Consider the following 18,823-nt stretch of genomic DNA (forward strand, 5'->3'; position numbering starts at 1 on the left):
ACAGAGAGAAAAGACATGTGGACACAGGGTGGGAAGGGGAGGGTGGGACGAACTGGGAGATTAGGTTTGACGTAAATACACTACCACGTGTAAAACAGGCAGCACAGGGAGCTCAGCTCGGTGCTCTGCAACGACCTAGATGGGTGGGATTGGAGGTGGGGGAGGGAGGTCCAAGAGGGAGGGGATATAGGTTATACATATAGCTGATTCACTTCATTGTACAGCAGAAACTAACAAAACATTGTAAAGCAATTTTACTCCAATTAAAAAAAAAATAAAAGCAAAATAGCATTAATAAAAGAAAAGTGGGTACGTGAGTAGAGATGAGTTAAAGAAATCTTTTTATACATAATAAATCCTTTGCCAGGTTTCATTACCGTCTGAGCTCTGGAGATAGAAAGCCAGCTACAGGTAGCTGTTTTCCTTGTTGAATTCCTTTATCAGACATGATCACACACTGACCTAGAGGTGTTTAATCAATGAATATATACCAATAAGAAAATAATTTAATTTCAGGGGAAGTAATAAAAGCTTTTACATACTGTTTTATGCAATTCAATTAAATACAACAACAACAACAACAGGTTAAAAAGGAGTATGTATAATATGATTCAATTCTCTTCATTGATATTCCTTTTCAAGACTCTGGAAGAATACATGTATACCTCATTTTATTGTGCTTCACAGATACTGAATTTTCTTACATTGCAGATACTGCATTTTTTTTTTTTTTTTTTTTTTTACAATCTGAAAGTCTGTGGCAACTCTAGGTCAAGCAAGTCTATCAGTGCAATTTTTACCAACAGCATTTCCTTACTCTGTGTCTCTGTGTCACATTTTGGTAGTTCTCCGAATATTCCAAACTTTTAAATTATTATTATATTTGTTATGATGGTCTGTGATCAGTTATCTTTGATGTTAATATTGCAAAAAGATTATGACTTGCTGAAGGCTCAGATGATTGCATTTTTAGCAATAACGTATTTTCAAATTAAGTTATGTACACTCTTTTAAAGACATAATGCTATTTCACACTTAACAGACTACAATATAGTGTAAATATAACTATTATAGGTACTAGGAAACCCAAGAATTCATGTGACTTGCTGTATTTGGATATTCACTTTACTGCGGTGGCCTGGAACCGAACCTGCAATATCTCCGAGGTATGCCTCTATATGCCAAAATGTTAATTAATAGAAGTCAAAGTCATTGAGTTATTTTCCAAAAACCTTAAAGGACATAAAATTCTTATGGTTTTCCAAAACAAAAAAGAAAATCACATAGTTGTTAGCTATCTGTTTCTTGATGAATTTCTTCAGTGCTCAGCAAAATAAGTGGCCAATAAATAGCACAGACTCTTCACTAATTCAATAAATATTTATTAAGTGCCCACTACAGCAAGATACCATGCCAGCTGCTAGGAATACACTGGGGAAGGATATAAACCAGATTTCTATACTCATGAAGCTTACACAGTCCAGCAAGCAAGAAAGATAACTAAACAAACAATAACAAGAGGCATGATAAATACTATGGACTTTACTAGAGAACTTAACCTAGATTTAGGAGAAACAGAGGAGAAATCAGAATATCTGAGAATGGCGTTAAGGAATTTCCACTTTAAAAAGGCTCGCCATCTAAACCGTAAAAACACACTAGATTGAGAACCACTGATATCCCCAGTAACTGAAGCTAGAGAAATAAACAAGGCACAAACAGCATATGTAAAATATGATCAGAAAAGCCTATGTCAAACCTGGAGAGCTATGAGAATTTAATAAAGGGGAGACAAAATAAAGGGGAAGAAAAAATAAAATAAAAATTTTAAATATACATAGGTATGTAAGTAAGAGAAAAATTCAGGTAGAGAAAGCAGTGTGGAAGAAAATGCAACTTGACAAACTAAAGGAAATGCCCCATATTTTGGTGCTACTTAACAACACAAATGAAGAAAACACGAGATCAAAAGGTAAGAAGATAAACCCTATTTAACAAAAAATTGAGCCAATTAAAATAAATTCAGAAATCAAGACACAGTGGTCAAAACTCGTAACAAGTGAATCAAAAATAATGTAAATATTATAAATTCTAACAAGGTAGAAATATTAATACAGTTAACAAAACAAGATTAGGAGAGAGAAGAGCAAAAACGAATGAGTGCTGATTTCCTAATCTATCCTAATGAGTAGTATGATCTTTCTAAAACTGGAACGTGGTTCATAAAAAATCCTATTGCAATGTATTGATATTATGCATAGCCTGTTTTCTTAATCTTAAAGGAATATTTAAGGAAATACTCTGTAGTTATAAAGAAAATTTATCTAAAATTTAACCATTACTTCAGTATTCAGGTTTTTTTCTTTTGGCAAATTAAAGCAAAACTCAATTTTACACATTTTAATTAAAATAGTATACGTAATATGTCCTTTTAAATAAAAGTATATCAAATAATTTGCACAGAGATTCTAAAATAATGTTTCCTAAATGAATAATGGTTAGTTAATGGATAATCAACATCCACTGAGCAACTATTATTACTTTTTTTTTCCAGCATATAGCACATTTCTTAAAGTTAAAAAAAGAGCCAAACACTTCCTGCAATAAATTCAGTCTAATCAGAAATAAACATATATATAGATAAAATTACAAACAATAAAACCTCTCTAAAATTCTCCTCATTCCAGTATACAGGTATTATTTCAGTATACCTTTTCTAAAACCTCAAGAATTAAAACTATATGTTAAAAATTGAAATATATATATTTCTATATATTAAAAATATCAAATTCAGGGGAAAGGGAGAGGTTTGGGAAGGGAAAGGCAAATTTTTTGATATACCATGACATGAATGGGTGGAAAAAATTAGGGAAAAGGCAATCTAAGCCTTGGAGTTATATTTCTACATCCTTTTCAGAAACGAAAGAGCAAAGATATGTCTAACAAATGTTGAGAACCTGGTAGCTGTTCTGCTATATTCAGACATGCTTTGGCAAAAAATATCAAGGATGAAGTTAAGAATATATGAGTCTCGGTCCTGATGGAAAAAATTGAAAAAAAATCTTATTTGGTTATTTTAACCAAATATTATTTTCCATTTTAGCCTACCAAGCTAGCCTGCATTTCTGGAACCATTAATGGAAGACTTAAGGGAGCAGGAGTTAATACTTCCAAGTCACAAAATAAGAGGAGCACCAAACATTCAAATGGAGAGAAGAGAGAAAAAAAAAAGGTGAAGATATAAATGATTTTCAAGTACTCTGCTGAACAGTAAGAAAAGGAGAAATAAACAGTTCCTAGGGAGCAAGGCATAGTAAATAGGAACGAATGAATTAAGTATTTACTAATATAAGTTGAGGAATGTAAAATACCACAAAAATTATTTTAATTTGATGCTTGTGTAAGTAGCCTCTAAAATAGCAATGATTCCTGCCTCATCCTCATCAAGTTTACATCCTTGTGTAAACTCCTCCCCTTGAGTGTGGACCAGACTGAGTAACTTGCTTCTAATAAACGGAATGAGGTAGAAGTAATGGTACATCACTTTTAAGACTAGGCTATTAAAAGATCGTAGATTCCATCTTGGCATGAACCCTCTCTTGCCCTCTCCCAAATTGCTCACAACTTGGGAAAACTCAATTGCAGTGTCAAGAAGCAGTCTTATTAAGAGGCCCATGTGGCAAGGAAGTAAGACCCGCCAATAATGAGCTTTGAAGTGGATCCTTCCCCCCCTCCCCCCCCCCCACCAAGTTAAGCCTTCAGATGACATGAAGTCCCAGCCAATAGCTTGAAGTCAATCGAAGTACCTAGATAAACTACATCCAAATTCCTTAACCATAGAAAATTTGGTAATAAATGTTTGACATTTTAAGTTTAGGGATAATTTGTTATGTGGTGATAAATAACAGCTACATTGCTGGATTATTGATGAATGTAGAAGGCATTTGTATCAGTTTTCATTGCTTCCGTTTGTGTGTATCCAAATATCCTGTTCCCTTCTCTACTTAATCTCTCATCTGTCTTTTCTCCTGTATTTCCACTTCTCTTAAATGTGGTAAGTTAGTCCTTCAAGTTATTATCTAAATTTAGACCTATCACTCTAATTCCACAAATTCAAAGCTCTAATCACAATGGACCACGCTCCATTTCTTGAATATGCCAAGCAATCTGAAATTATAACTTCAGAATAAATAACAATCACCTGGTAATGTACCAGTACTCAGGCTTGATGAGTAAAAACGTATTTGATATAAAAGAAAATAACCTTCTAACTAACCAGAGCTATCCTAATAAACAATAAAAATTATTACTCTTTCAATATTTATTTTTGAGGATGGAGGGCATATGAATAGCAAGAATTAAAGTCAGCTTTTATACATTCCTTTGCATTGAGGGAAAAGGATATGTATAATTTTCTACTGCATAATTCATTCGTTTGATCATTTTCCCAAGACTGTTATAAAAAGATGCCAGTATTTTACATTTACAGATTATGGAGTTTTGACATTCCTTCAAATGTAAATAACTAGTCAAAAGAGAAAGTAATAAGGCAGAAATAAAAATACGTAAATTTTCAATTTGCCTCCTGAAACAACTGTCAGCATGCAGCCCTTCTGAATGCAATTCATCACAAAAATTTACTGTAGTATTTCCCAAACTGTTTCCATGAAATTACTAAAATGAAAAGGTTAATAAATGGTCTTTAATAAAAGGTTCTTAAAAATAATTAAATTTAGAAAATACTGGATTAAACAGATTTCTTTACTGCAGAACTTGTCAACAAGTCTCTTTTCCCACTGACATCTATTTTTATCACCAAATTTTTTTTTTTTTTTTTTTTGCAGTACGCAGGCCTCTCACTGTTGTGGCCTCTCCTGTTGCGGAGCACAGGCTCCGGAAGCGCAGGTTCAGCGGCCATGGCTCACGGGGTCTAGCCGCTCTGCAGCATGTGAGATCTTCCCGGACCGGGGCACGAACCCGTGTCCCCTGCATCGGCAGGTGTACTCTCAACCACCGCGCCACCAGGGAAGCCCCAAACTCTATTTTTATGTCCAAGTTAAAGCAGACAGTCTGGGAACCATTGTTTCATACATACAATGTATCTGTAATATAATAAACAAGTGTACCACTGCGCTGTGAATTCCTAGTCTCTCTCACAGAATGAACTAATTTCATAATTTTACACTATTTTTCACCTCTAACGGAAAAACCTTGTATGCAGATTTTGTGTACCAATAACTGCATGGAATCAAGAAACTTCTGAAAGGTTTTCTGTTGCTGTTGTTTAAACTAAACAATCAATAATTAACATGGCTAACTCAACACATTACAAATGAGATTTTCACCTTTGGGGATGGTTCTCCAGCTACCTAGAAGACGTTGACACACATACGCATCTCTGCCAGAAAGACAGAAGCTACAAAACTCTGCTAAGACAGATGTGACAAAGGATCTTTAGATAAAACAAAACACAGTGCTAAAAACCCTACAAAGCACACGCTCATGCTCCATCACAAAAAAAGCAGGTTGGCAGGAGGAAGGGGTTGAGTTCAGTTGCCAAGAAAAGTAACCTGGTAATAAAAATTCAATTCTTTCTGATCATACGAATTAACTAAGGCAGTTTGGGACTTCTCGTGAAGAAGACAAAGGGAACCTACGAGTAATGGCTGAGGCACTGCTAGGCCTTATAGGTTGCTCCTCAATTTAGACTTCTTTTAACCATCTTAATCCTTTATTTCTGACACCTTTTCCAGCCTATGTTCATGTAGCTAGAATTAAATCATTCTCTTCTTCCATTTTCTGTAACACTGTGAACACACCTCTCCTAACACACTTAGAACACTGTGTGATAATTATCTACCCATATGTACTATTTCTGCATTCATTTTCCTTTCCTTCTGCTTCCACTACTGGGAGTTCTTAAAGGCAAGGACTCCATTATGTATTCAGAGCATAGACTACATTAGGCAGTAATCAAACGTTGAATGGAGGAAACAGTAGGATTTAGCTTCAGTGTAGGACTCAGAAATAGGTTGCTGATTCTTTGTTACCTGTAGATGACTGTATCAGAATTAATTTTTCCATGTCATATCTGACTTACTACAGTGGATAAGTGAAAACACATTTTGCAATCTTCTTATGTTAGGGGGAATAATACCTTCCCTTTTCCTACACGAAAAATCTATAACTAAGAATTTTAGTATCTACAAAGTATTAAACTATCTTGCAGTTAAAGGTACAATTGAGCGACACAGATCACTCAGAAAAATCACATTCTTCAAAGCAGAAAGATGACTAGAGCTGAATAAGATCATACCAGGATAGAAATAACTTATTGTTTTAGCTGCCCTATGGTGGTGATCACTGCTGCTCCTGAATGTTTACACTTTTTTCACCTGTGTCCCCTAATCAGGTACCAGGAGTTCCAAGGTAGGAAAGACTCCAAACAATTAATAATTTCACTTTCACTTACCCTAACGCCTGCCTTTAGTGAAACTTGCACTTCTTAATTGTACCATATGCAGATATGATCCCTTCCCCTCATCTAAGAGTCAGATAAAATAAACCGTTTTATTTTTAAGTTTCCTTTTAGAAAAATCAAATTATATAACCAGTATCATGTAATGTTTTGTTAAAAATAACATTAGCATTCTAGCATAAAACTACTGCCACAAAAGCAATTCCTTTTTTGTGGAAGACAGACTCCCAATGCACATAAGGTTCCTAGTAATTTAGCTGCTGTGGTAATAAAGGCAGCCAAGAAGAGAGCACTGAAGACAAAGTGAAAGCCAGCTAGTTTTTTTTTCTTTTTCTTTTTCTTTTTTTGGAGTGGTGCCTTGCATTTCACTGAAAGTCTAAAAGCTAAGTCTTGACCATATAAGGCTTTGGGATTCCCATGGATAGAAATGCCTAGGCAACAGTCAAATCTAATAACCTTAAAATACATGAAATACAGGTACTAAACTACCATGAGAGGGTTCTTATTTTTTGCTCTAGTTTCACTTAAATATATTCTTACAGATAATCCCCAAAGTGTTCCTGCAAAACATTATGATCAAATTCACAAAGCTGAAATATATAAAAAGTATATATAACTCACAGAAAATTCCTTAAAAAATAAGCAACTTTTAATGGAAATCCTCCTAAAGTCTGTTACACATTCCTCTTTTTTTTTTTTTTTTCCCGTACGCGGGCCTCTCACTGCTGTGGCCTCTCCCGTTGCGGAGAACAGGCTCCGGATGCGCAGGCTCAGCGGCCATGGCTCACGGGCCCAGCTGCTCTGCGGCATGTGGGATCTTCCCGGACTGGGGCACGAACCCGTATCCCCTGCATCGGCAGGCGGACTCTCAACCACTGCGCCACCAGGGAAGCCCTCCTCTGTCATTTTAAACACATACAAAAAGATGCAATTTCATTTCTCTCCATTAACTCATTACGGTGTCAACTATTAAACTCTTGATGTTACATAACACTGTCCTTCTGGACAGTAGTGTATGCAGCTAAAATGATACCTAACATGCTTTTTGGGAATCGTTTGCTTTTAATAGGTTTTCTACTTTCTATATTGCTTCCATCTGTCACCTCCTGAAACTACATGATAGCATCCTATCTTCATCTTAATTTGCGAAACATTAAAAAAAAATTGAGCCTAAAATAAGAGTACATAGGGAGATTGGTTCAAGATGGCAGAGTAGAAGGATGTGCAATCACTCCCTCCTGCAAGAGCACTGGCATCACAAATAACTACTGAACAATCATCGACGCTGGAACTCACCAAAAAAGATATCCCACATCCAAAGACAAAGGAGAAGCCACAATGAGATGGTAGGAGGGCCGCAATCACAATAAAACCAAATCCCATAACCGCTGGGTGGGTGATTCACAAACTGGAGAACAATTATACCACAGATGTCCACTCACTGGAGCGAAGGTTCTGAGCCCCACATCAGGTTTCCCAACCTGGGGGTCTGGCAACGGGAGGAGGAATTCCCAGAGAATCAGACTTTGTGTGCAGCAGGACCCAAGGGGCAGGAGCAGTGACCCCATAGGAGACTGAACCAGACCTACCTGCTAGTGTTGGAGGGTCTCCTGTAGAGGCTGGGGGGGGGGAGCTGTGGCTCACCATGGGGACAAGGACACTGGCAGCAGAAGTTCTGGGAAGTACTCCTTGGCATGAGCCCTCCAAGAGTCCGCCATTAGCCCCACCAAAGAGCCTGTAGGTGCCAGTGCTGGGTTGCCTACAACCAACAGGGAGGGAACTCAGTTCCACCCATCAGCACACAAGTGGATTAAAGTTTTACTGAGCTATGCCCACCAGAGCAACACCCAGCTCTACTCACCACCAGTCCCTCCCATCAGGAAGCTTGTACAAGCCTCTTACATAGCCTCATCCACCAGAGGGCAGGCAGCAGAAGCAAGAAGAACTACAATCCTGCAGCCTGTGGAACAAAAACCACATTCACAGAAAGACAGACAAGAGGAAAAGGCAGAGGACTATGTACCAGACGAAGGAACAACATAAAACCCCAGAAAAACAACTAAGCGAAGTGAAGATAGGCAAACTTCCAGAAAAAAGAATTAAGAATAATGATAGGGAAGATGATCCATGGCCTCGGAAAAAGAACGTAGGCAAAGATCGAGAAGATACAAGAAATGTTTAACAAAGACCTAGAAGAACAAACGACTAGAAGAATTAAAGAACAAACAGAGATGAACAATACAATAACTGAAATGAAAAATACACTAGAAAGAATCAGTAGCAGAATAACTGAGGCAGAAGAATGGACAAGTGACCTGGAAGACAGAATGGTGGAATTCACTGTCATGGCACAGAATAAAGAAAAAACAATGAAAAGAAATGAAGACAGCCTAAGAGACCTCTGGGACAACATTAAATGCGCCAACATTCGCATTATAGGGGTCCCAGAAAGAGAGCAAAGACAGAAAGGACCCGAGAAAATATCTGAAGAGATTATAGTCAATAGCTTCCTTAACATGGGAAAGGAAATAGCCACCCAAGTCCAAGAAGTGCAGAGAGTCCCAGGCAGGATAAACCCAAGGAGACACATGCCGAGACACATAGTAATCAAACTGACAAAAATTAAAGACAAAGAAAAATTATTAAAAGCAACAAGGAAAAAACGACAAATAACATACAAGGGAATTCCCATGAAGTTAACAGCTGATTTCTCAGCAGAAACTCTACAAGTCAAGAGGGAGCGGCACGATATATTTAAAGTGATATATTAAAGTGATTTAAAGTGAAAGGGAAGAACCTACAACCAAGATTACTCTACCTGGCAAGGATCTCATTCAGATTCGACAGAGAAAGCAAAAGCTTTACAAACAAGCAAAAGCTAAGAGAAGTCAGCACCACCAAACCAGCTTTACAACAAATGCTAAAGAAACTTCTCTAGGTCGGAAGCAAAAGGAAGAAAAAGGCCCACAAAAACAAACCCAAAACAATTAAGAAAATGGTCATAGGAACATAAATATTGTTAATAACCTTGAATGTAAATGGATTAAATGCCCCAACCAAAAGACACAGACTGGCTGAATAGATACAAAAAAAAGACCCATATATATGCTATCTACAAGAGACCCACTTCAGACCTAGGGACACATACAGACTGAAAGTGAAGGGATGGAAAAAGATACTCCATGCAAATGGAAATTAAAAGAAAGCTGGAGTAGCAATACTTGTATCAGATAAAATAGACTTAAAAAAATAAAGACTGTTACAAGAGATAAGGGGGGCCACTACATAATGATCAAGGGATCAATCCAAGAAGAAGATATAACAAATAAAAATATATATGCACCCAACATAGGAGCACCTCAATACATAAGGCAAATGCTAACAACCATGAAAGGAGAAATCGACAGTAACACAATAATAGTAGGGACTTTAACACCCCACTAACACCAATGGACAGATCATCCAGACAGAAAATTAATAAGGTAACAGAAGCTTTAAATGACCCAATAGACCAGATAGATTTAATTGCTATTTATAGGACACTGCATCCCCAAACACCAGATTGCACTTTCTTCTCAAGCACACAAGGAACATTCTGCAGGACAGATCACATCTTGGGTCAAAACTCAAGCCTTGGTAAATGTAAGAAAACTGAAATCATATCAAGCACCTTTTCCGACCGCAATGCTATGAGATTAGAAATGAATTACAGGGAAAACAATGTAAAAAACACAAACACATGGAGGCTAAACAATACATTACTAAATAACCAAGAGATCACTGAAGAAATCAAAGAGGAAATCAAAAAATACATAGAAACAAATGACAACGAAAACACAATCCAAAACCTATGGGATGCACCAAAAGCAGTTCTAAGAGGGAAGTTCATAGCAATACAATCCTACCTCAAGAAACAAGAAAAATCTCAAATAAACAATCTAACCTTACACCTAAGAAAGAAGAACAAAAAAACCCCCCAAAGTTAGTAGAAGGAAAGAAATCATAAAGATCAGAGCAGAAATAAATGAAATAGAAACAAAGAAAATACTGGCAAAGATCAATAAAACTAAAAGCTGGTTCTTTGAGAAGATAAACAAAATTGATAAACCAATACCCAGACTCATCAAGAAAAAGAGGGAGAGGACTCAAATCAAAAAAATCAGAAATGAAAAATGAGAAGTTACAACGGACACTCCAGAAATACAAAGCATAAGAGACTACTACAAGCAACTCTATGCCAATAAAATGGATAACCTGGAAGAAATGGATAAATTCTTAGAAAGGTATAACCTTCCAAGAACCAGGAAGAAATAGAAAACATGAACACAAGAATGGATTAAATGCCCCAACCAAAAGACACAGAATCACAAGAAATGAAATTGAAACTGTGATTAAAAATCTTCCAACAAACAAAAGTCCAGGACCAGATGGCTTCACAGGTGAATTCTATCAAACATTTAGAGGAGCTAACGTCCACCCTTCTCAAACTCTTCCAAAAAACTGCAGAGGAAGGAACACTCCCAGACTCATTCTATGAGGCCACCATCAAGCTGATACAAAGACCAGACAAAAATAGCAGAAAAAAAGAAAATTATAGAACAATATGACTGATGAATATAGATGCAAAAATCCTCAACAAAATACTAGCAAACAGAATCCAACAGCACATTAAAAGGATCATACCCCATGATCAAGTGGGGTTTATCCCAGAGATGCAAGGATTCTTCAATATACGCAAATCAATCAATGTGATACACCATATTAACAAACTGAAGAATAAAAACCACATGATCATGTCAATAGATGCAGAAAAAGCTTTTGACAAAATTCAACACCCATTTATGATAAAAAGCCTCCAGAAAGCGGGCACAGAGGGAACCTATCTCAACATAATAAAGGCCATATACGACAAACCCACAGCAAACATCATTCTCAATGGTGAAAAACTGAAAGCATTTCCTCTGAGATCCGGAACAAGACAAGGATGTCCACTCTCGCCACTATTATTCAACATAGTTTTGGAAGTCCTAGCCATGGCAATCAGAGAAGAAAAGGAAATAAAAGGAATACAAACTGGAAAAGAAGAAGTAAAACTGTCACCGTTGGCAGATGACATGATACCATACATAGAGAGTCTTAAAGATGCCACCAGAAAACTACTAGAGTTAATCAATGCATTTGGTAAAGTTACAGGATACAAAATTAATACACAGAAATCTCTTGCATTCCTATATACTAACAATGAAAGATCAGAAAGAGAAATTAAGGAAACAATCCCATTCACCACTGCAACAACAAGAATAAAATCCCTAGGAATAAACCTACCTAGGAGGTAAAAGACCTGTACTCAGAAAACTATAAGACACTGATGAAAGAAATCAAATATGACACAAACAGATGGAGAGATATACCATGTTCTTGGATTGGAAGAATCAATATTGTGAAAATGACTATACTACCCAAAGCAATCTACAGATTCAATGCTATCCCTATCAAATTACCAATGGTATTTTTTACAGAACTAGAACAAAAAATCTTTAAAATTGTATGGAGATACAAAAGACCCCGAATAGCCAAAGTAATCTTGAGGGAAAAAAACGGAGCTGGAGGAATCGGACTCCCTGACTTCAGACTATACTGCAAAGCTACATTAATCAAGACAATATGGTACTGGTGCAAAAACAGAAATACAGATCAATGGAACAGGACAGAAAGCCCAGAGACAAACCCACACACCTATGGTTAACTAATCTATGACAAAGGAGACAAGGATATACAACGCAGAAAAGACAGTCTCTTCAATAAGTGGTGCTGGGAAAACTGGACCACTACATGTAAAATAATGAAATTAGGACACTCCCTAACACCATATACAAAAATAAACTCCAAATGGATTAAAGACCTAAACGTAAGACTGGACACTATAAAACTGTTAGAGGAAAACATAGGAAGAACACTCTTTGACATAAATCACAGCAAGATCTTTTTTGACCCACCTCCTAGACTAATGAAAATAAAAACAAAAATAAACAAATGGGACCTAATGAAATGTAAAAGCTTTTGCACAGGAAAGGAATCTATAAACAAGATGAAAAGACAACCCTCAGAATGGGAGAAACTATTTCCAAATGAATCAATGGACAAAGGATTAATCTCAAAAATATATAAACAGCTCATGCAGCTTAATATTTAAAAAATAAACAACCCAATCAAACAATGGGCAGAGACCTAAATAGACATTCCACCAAAGAAGACATACAGATGGCCAAGAGGCACATGAAAAGCTGCTCAACATCACTAATTATCAGAGAAATGCACATCAAAACTACAATGAGGTATCACCTCACACCAGTCAGAATAGGCATCATCAGAAAATCTATAAACAACAAACGCTGGAGAGGGTGTGGAGAAAAAGGAACCCTATTGCACTGTTGGTGGGAATGTAAATTGATACAGCCACTATGGAGAACAGTATAGAGGTTCCTTAAAAATCTAAAAATAGAATTACCATATGATCCAGCAATCCCACTACTGGGCATATAACCAGAGAAAACCGTAATTCCAAAAGACACATGCACTCCAATGTTCACTGCAGCACTACTTACAATAGCCAGGTCATGGAAGCAAGCTAAATGTCCACTGACAGACAAATGGATAAAGAAGATGTGGTGCATTTATACAATGGAATAGTACTCTGCAATAAAAAGGAACGAAATTGGGTCATTTGTAGAGACATGGATGGACCCAGAAATAGTCATACAGAGTGAAGTAAGTCAGAAAAACAAACATCATATATTAACACATATATGTGGTATCTAGAAAAATGGTAGAGATGAACCAGTTTGAAAGGTAGAAATAGAGACACAGATGTAGAGAACAAACATGGACAGCAAGGGGGGAAAGCGGGGTGGGGATGGTGGCGGAAGGATGAATTGGGAGATTGGGATTGGCTTATATACATTAATATGTAAAAAAGAGATAACTAATAAAAACCTGAAGAGAAAAAACAAAGAGTACATAGAAACTATATGAGGACTTCTAAGTAAAATAAAAGTACTTGTGCTTAAGCATGTGCATTCTGCAACATCTGTTCCAGTTCCATGAATAATGCTTATTTTCTAGTTATTGTTTAGGTCATAAAGTTTCCAATATGAGAAAAAAATGATTAGAGAAATTACGCAGAGGACAGACCTAACCAAGTAACATCAAAACTGACAACTGTTGAAAAACGGGGAACTAATATATGTTATTGGCAATGTTTTCCTTGCATAGGGGTGATTAAGAGAACAATCATGTGATGCAACTAGTGCTGATCATTTCAGAGCTCCTGGAAAAAATAGTGACCCTAAGAAAACGAGCAAAGATCCTGAGATAACAGTTCACTTTTACATTACTTATATTTTACTTACAACATTGCATGCTCATGTCTTTAGAATAATAAGATATCGTGATAACTTACTTTGTGATTTTAATTTTCAAGAATTCAAGAGCAAACACAGGGAAAGTAGAAGTTCATTTCACAAAACTTAGTGTGTAAAGCTCAGTGGAGCAGTCATGTCTAATACAGATGGAAATCTTTTTGTTTTTTAAAAAATAAATTTATTTATTTATTTTTATTTTTGGCTGCGTTGAGTTTTCGTTGCTGTGCACGCATTTTCTCTAGTTGCAGCGAGCAGGGGCTACTCTTCGTTGTGGTGCATGGGCTTCTCATTGCGGTGGCTTCTCTTGTTGCGGAGCATGGGCTCTAGGCGCACAGGTTCAGTAGTTGTGGCTCACAGGCTCTACAGAGCAGGCTCAGTAGTTGTGGCACATGGTCTTAGTTGCTCCGTGGCATGTGGGATCTTCCCGGACCAGGGACTGAACCTGCGTCCTCTGCATTGGCAGGCAGATACATAACCACTGCGCCACCAGGGAAGTCCCGGAAAATCTTTTCTGACAGCGATTTCATGTTAACAAGAGAACAGATTATATAAATAAGACATGAAGGTAAACCCCCAAGCTCTGTTTTATCACAATAGTCTTCCTTCTACAGAAAATATCTTTCAGAAGAGCAAAAACAGTTTCTGGACTTTAATACCCTTCACCAGCATGGTTCAGATCTTTTCAGTAACTATTGAACATCTATCATTTATTGTGATACAACACGCTGGGCATACAAAGATGAATCATGATTGATACAGATCCATATGAAATACACGGTTTTAATTGGGAGCCAAATAGGAAATACTTTAACATGGCAAGTACCTTACTTTGTAGGAGCTGAGAAGATAGGAAGAGCCTAGAGAGAGAGGAGTCAGAGCTTCTAGGAGTATGTGTCTTTAAGAATATAGAAATGGTGAAGGCTAAAACAATATTCCTAAAAAGTAGGGAGTAGAATATCAGATAGAGAGCGTGTGGTATTGCGGAAGGACCATAAAGTGCAAGAGATGATAGGTGATGAGGCAGAATTAAGTGGAGATAAGAGGGGGAGATGGGCTTCCCTGGTGGCACAGCGGTTGAGAGTCCGCCTGCCGATGCAGGGGTCACGGGTTCATGCCCCGGTCCGGGAAGATCCCACGAGCGGCAGAGTGGCTGGGCCCGTGAGCCATGGCCGCTGAGCCTGCAAGTCCGGAGCCTGTGCTCCGCAACAGGGGAGGCCACAACAGTGAGAGGCCCGCATACCACCAAAAAAAAAAAAAAAAAAAAGGGGCAGACTGTGGCTGGCCTTGCAGATCAGGCTAAGGAGACTAAATGTATTCTGTACAACAAACAATATGTGTCCAATATGAGTAATATAAAGGGATTCCTCGAAAAGGAAAAAATAATTCCCACAAACTTCCCTAAAATTAACTGAAATTATTTTTATTATGTTATTTAAATAGCTACTAACATAAACTTAGGCCGTTATACATGCCTTAGTATATACGTAAATCTAAACAAATTTATAAATTTTCTCATGACTTTTTTCTTTAGTTTGTAAAGGGGTCTGTGATGTCAACTGGCTGGGAATTTACCCCCATCCAATTGCAAACATGACATTTTCACTAAATCCATCTTGGTCTCTCCTCATTTGTTGCTGACAGTTAAATCTGTTATATTTGGCACCAACACCAACGCAAATGCAAATGTCTTCAACTGAAGCTAAGAAGCAGTATTCAGTTGTAAAATTCAACTGAAACTAAGAAGCAGTATTCATGGGTAGCTAGAAATACCCATCTTCCTGGCTACCCATGATCATATATTTTAGATTATCTTCACAATGAAAACTCAAGAATTTAGACATTCTTATTGAGATAGTGATTAAGAGAAAAAGCATCTTAAGAATGCCTCCTAAATTTCTGGCTTATGTGATTAGATGGAAGACAATGCCACCATTTCCAAATGTGTCACCTCTACGATCTTAGAATTCTGAAATTCCCAGAGAAGAATATGGTGTCCGATTCTACATCTTCCTCCCTCTTTGGACTGAATCTCTTCTTTTTTGGTGCTCATTGTGAATTCCTGATTCTTGACCCCTTCCAATTCTCCCCAGTCCACCATTCACAGGCTTTACTTGCCTACTCTATTTCAACTATTCATTCAGCACCCCAGAATTTCTTGCCAATCTTTAGGGCTGAGTAGTATCATCCATTTGCTCTCTGTGCTCTTATAAAGATGCTGTCAAGCAATGCTAGAAATATTATGAAACCATATTAATTTGGTCCATTATAACATCACTCTAACCTCACTATTATTCTACCCTCCTTCTCTTTTCCCTGAATTCCTATCACATTGTATTTACCACTCCAAATCCCCTCCAGTCTCCTTATATTAAATCCTACTGCTCCACAATGCCACCTGAGATAAATACCCAATAGCTATACTTTTACACTATAAAGAAAACTGAAATGGTCAATGGCAATCTTCTAAGATCTCACTGTTCCCACATTAAAAGTTCTTACATCTCCCTTCTTTTTTCTCTTTTTGGTTTGGGAGAAGAAATGTCCCACCATTCCGAAACTAATTCCTAATGACTTATTACACAAATGCCTTCTACTTTTCTATATTTATGCTTCAATATTTTACCCTATGCATCAGCCAACCTGAACTACTCACTAGTTCAATTCTTATCCTGGCATCTCTTGTAATGTTGCTCCCTCCTCCTATAATGCTTTCCCTATACCTCTGCCTAGACCACACCCCCGCCCCAACAAAAATTCTTTCCATTCCTCTACATCCTAAAAACTACATAAAACACAAAAATATTTATCGACACTACCTTCCACGTATAGTATTTTCCGCTTTTCCTTTACATTTTATTATAAAAATGTTCAAACATATAGCAAAGTTGAAAGACTTTTACTGTGAATACCTATGTATCCATCATCTAGAATATATTATTAACATGTTATTACTTGCTTGGCATATATAGCTATCTACCCTTTATCCATCATTCCTTTATCCATCCATTAATCCAGCTACTTTAAAAAGTACCAAAAAAGTAAGGCTGTAGAAATTAGTATAGATAATTAGTAAATTATCTCCCTAAATACTTCAGCATGTGTATCATTAATTAGAGTTCAATATTTGTTTAGTTTTCTTTTGATGCAAAACTTACATACTATGAAATGCAAGGAACTTAAATGTACATTCACTGTGTTTTAACTAATGCATAAACCTGTGTAACCCAAACCTCTATCAATATTTAGAACCTACCATCACTACAGAAAGTTCCTTCACGTCGCTTTCTACTCAACTCCCACACCCCCATCATAAAAGCAACCACTACTGTTTTTTTTCCACCATAAATAAGATGTGGCTATTTAAAAATTTCATGTAAGTGGAATTCTAGAGTATACCTTATTATGTGAAAGCCTTTCTGTAAGCAAGATGTTCATGAGATTCATTCATATAGCTGTAGGTATCAGTGGTTTGTCCTTTTAATTGCTGAGTGGCTATTTCCTTGTATGGCGATATCATTATTTATCCATTCCTCTACTGATGAACACCTGGGCTGTTTCCAGTTTTCAACTATTAAGAATAAAGCTGTTATGAACATTCTGGTATGAGTCTTTTCAGAACATATGTTTTCATTTCTCTTAGGCAAACACTAGGAACAGAATTTCTGGGCAGACGTATATTTACTTTTATAAGAAATTGACGAACATTTCCCCAAAGTAACTGTACTAATTTATATCTCCACCAATAATGAGTTCCCATTGCTCTGCATTCTCACCAACATTTGATGATGTGTTTTGTTTTGTTTTCATTTAGCCACTGATTGGTGTAACATTCCCCCTTTCTGAAAATAACTGGCAATGTGTTTGCACCTTTCCTCTTATCCTGTGCGGAATTAGTTATATTTGCACTTGATTTGCCCCTATTAGACTATATACACGTCTTGAAGTTACAAATTGTTAGTCCCCTTTCCCCCTACAATGTTTATAGCAGAGTGCTTTGCACATGCCAAAACAATAAATGTCAGTTTAATTTAACTGATTATTAAAATTTATTTGTCCTCCCCATTCTGGATAAGCAACGGTGAAAACAAAATCTAAAAGGCACATATGTGATGAGGCTACACACAATCAAGGGTTGGTAACAATCTTCCAATTTTATCGTAGTCCTCTGCTAAAATACGAAACAACCCTAAAACCATTTATTATGCTGTTTTTCCTATAATAGTGTCATATCTAGACACATACATATAAAAACATACAGAAACAGAACATAAGCTCCATGTAAACTCCACAAGCAAAGGAATTTTTGCCTGCTTTGTTCATTGATGTATCCTAGTGTCTAGAATAGTGCCTACCAGGTAATAGGCACACAAATATTTGTTGAATAAATACACATACATGTTTCTACAAATGTGCCTTTAAATCAAGAGCAATGAACTTAAAACAATGAACAACAAAGCTTCTTACAGTTATAGCTTTAACAGCTTTAAACCCTAATACCCATGAATATATCCTTTTATAAATAGTTAAGTTTCTGTCTGGGATTTTAAAATATTTTCCAAAGTGAATCTTCACACAATCTGGAATGGTAATTATCTTTAACTTAAGTATAAAAGTTAGGGAAGCATACACACTGAATTTTACAGAAAGAAGGTGGCTCCTGAATAGCCTCCGCAGATGTACCAAATCAAGCCGGCAATCAATGATACAGTATAGCATTGTCCACTTACTAAAAATCTTAATTTAACTATCCAACCTGTATACCTATGCACCAAATAAATTAGGGAGAGCAATTTCATAATGTCCACTTCTATTCAAAGCCCGAAGATGAAGTCTTTGAAATTGGTCATTGTGAAGACAATTCTTCATACCATTAAACATTTCCTGAATATCTAGCGATCAGTATTCTATGTACTATGCTAGGTGC

The 18,823-nt window shown here is 36.8% G+C and overlaps 1 protein-coding gene and 1 pseudogene across 9 annotated transcripts in view; one reads left to right on the forward strand and one right to left on the reverse strand.

The window, feature by feature from the left end:
* The window catches only part of PPP1R12A (protein phosphatase 1 regulatory subunit 12A), a 149,829-nt gene that overhangs the window by 99,823 nt on the left and 31,183 nt on the right, over positions 1-18,823 (reverse strand). The gene's annotated exons all lie outside the window — the stretch shown is intronic.
* The window catches only part of LOC149748043 (protein S100-A11 pseudogene), a 33,665-nt pseudogene continuing 16,732 nt past the window's right edge, over positions 1,891-18,823 (forward strand).

Source organism: Delphinapterus leucas, chromosome 11 (genome assembly GCF_059928025.1).
Source record: "Delphinapterus leucas isolate spDelLeu-1000000601 "Yukka" chromosome 11, BTC_Dleu_Yukka2, whole genome shotgun sequence".
Lineage (NCBI taxonomy): Eukaryota > Metazoa > Chordata > Mammalia > Artiodactyla > Monodontidae > Delphinapterus > Delphinapterus leucas.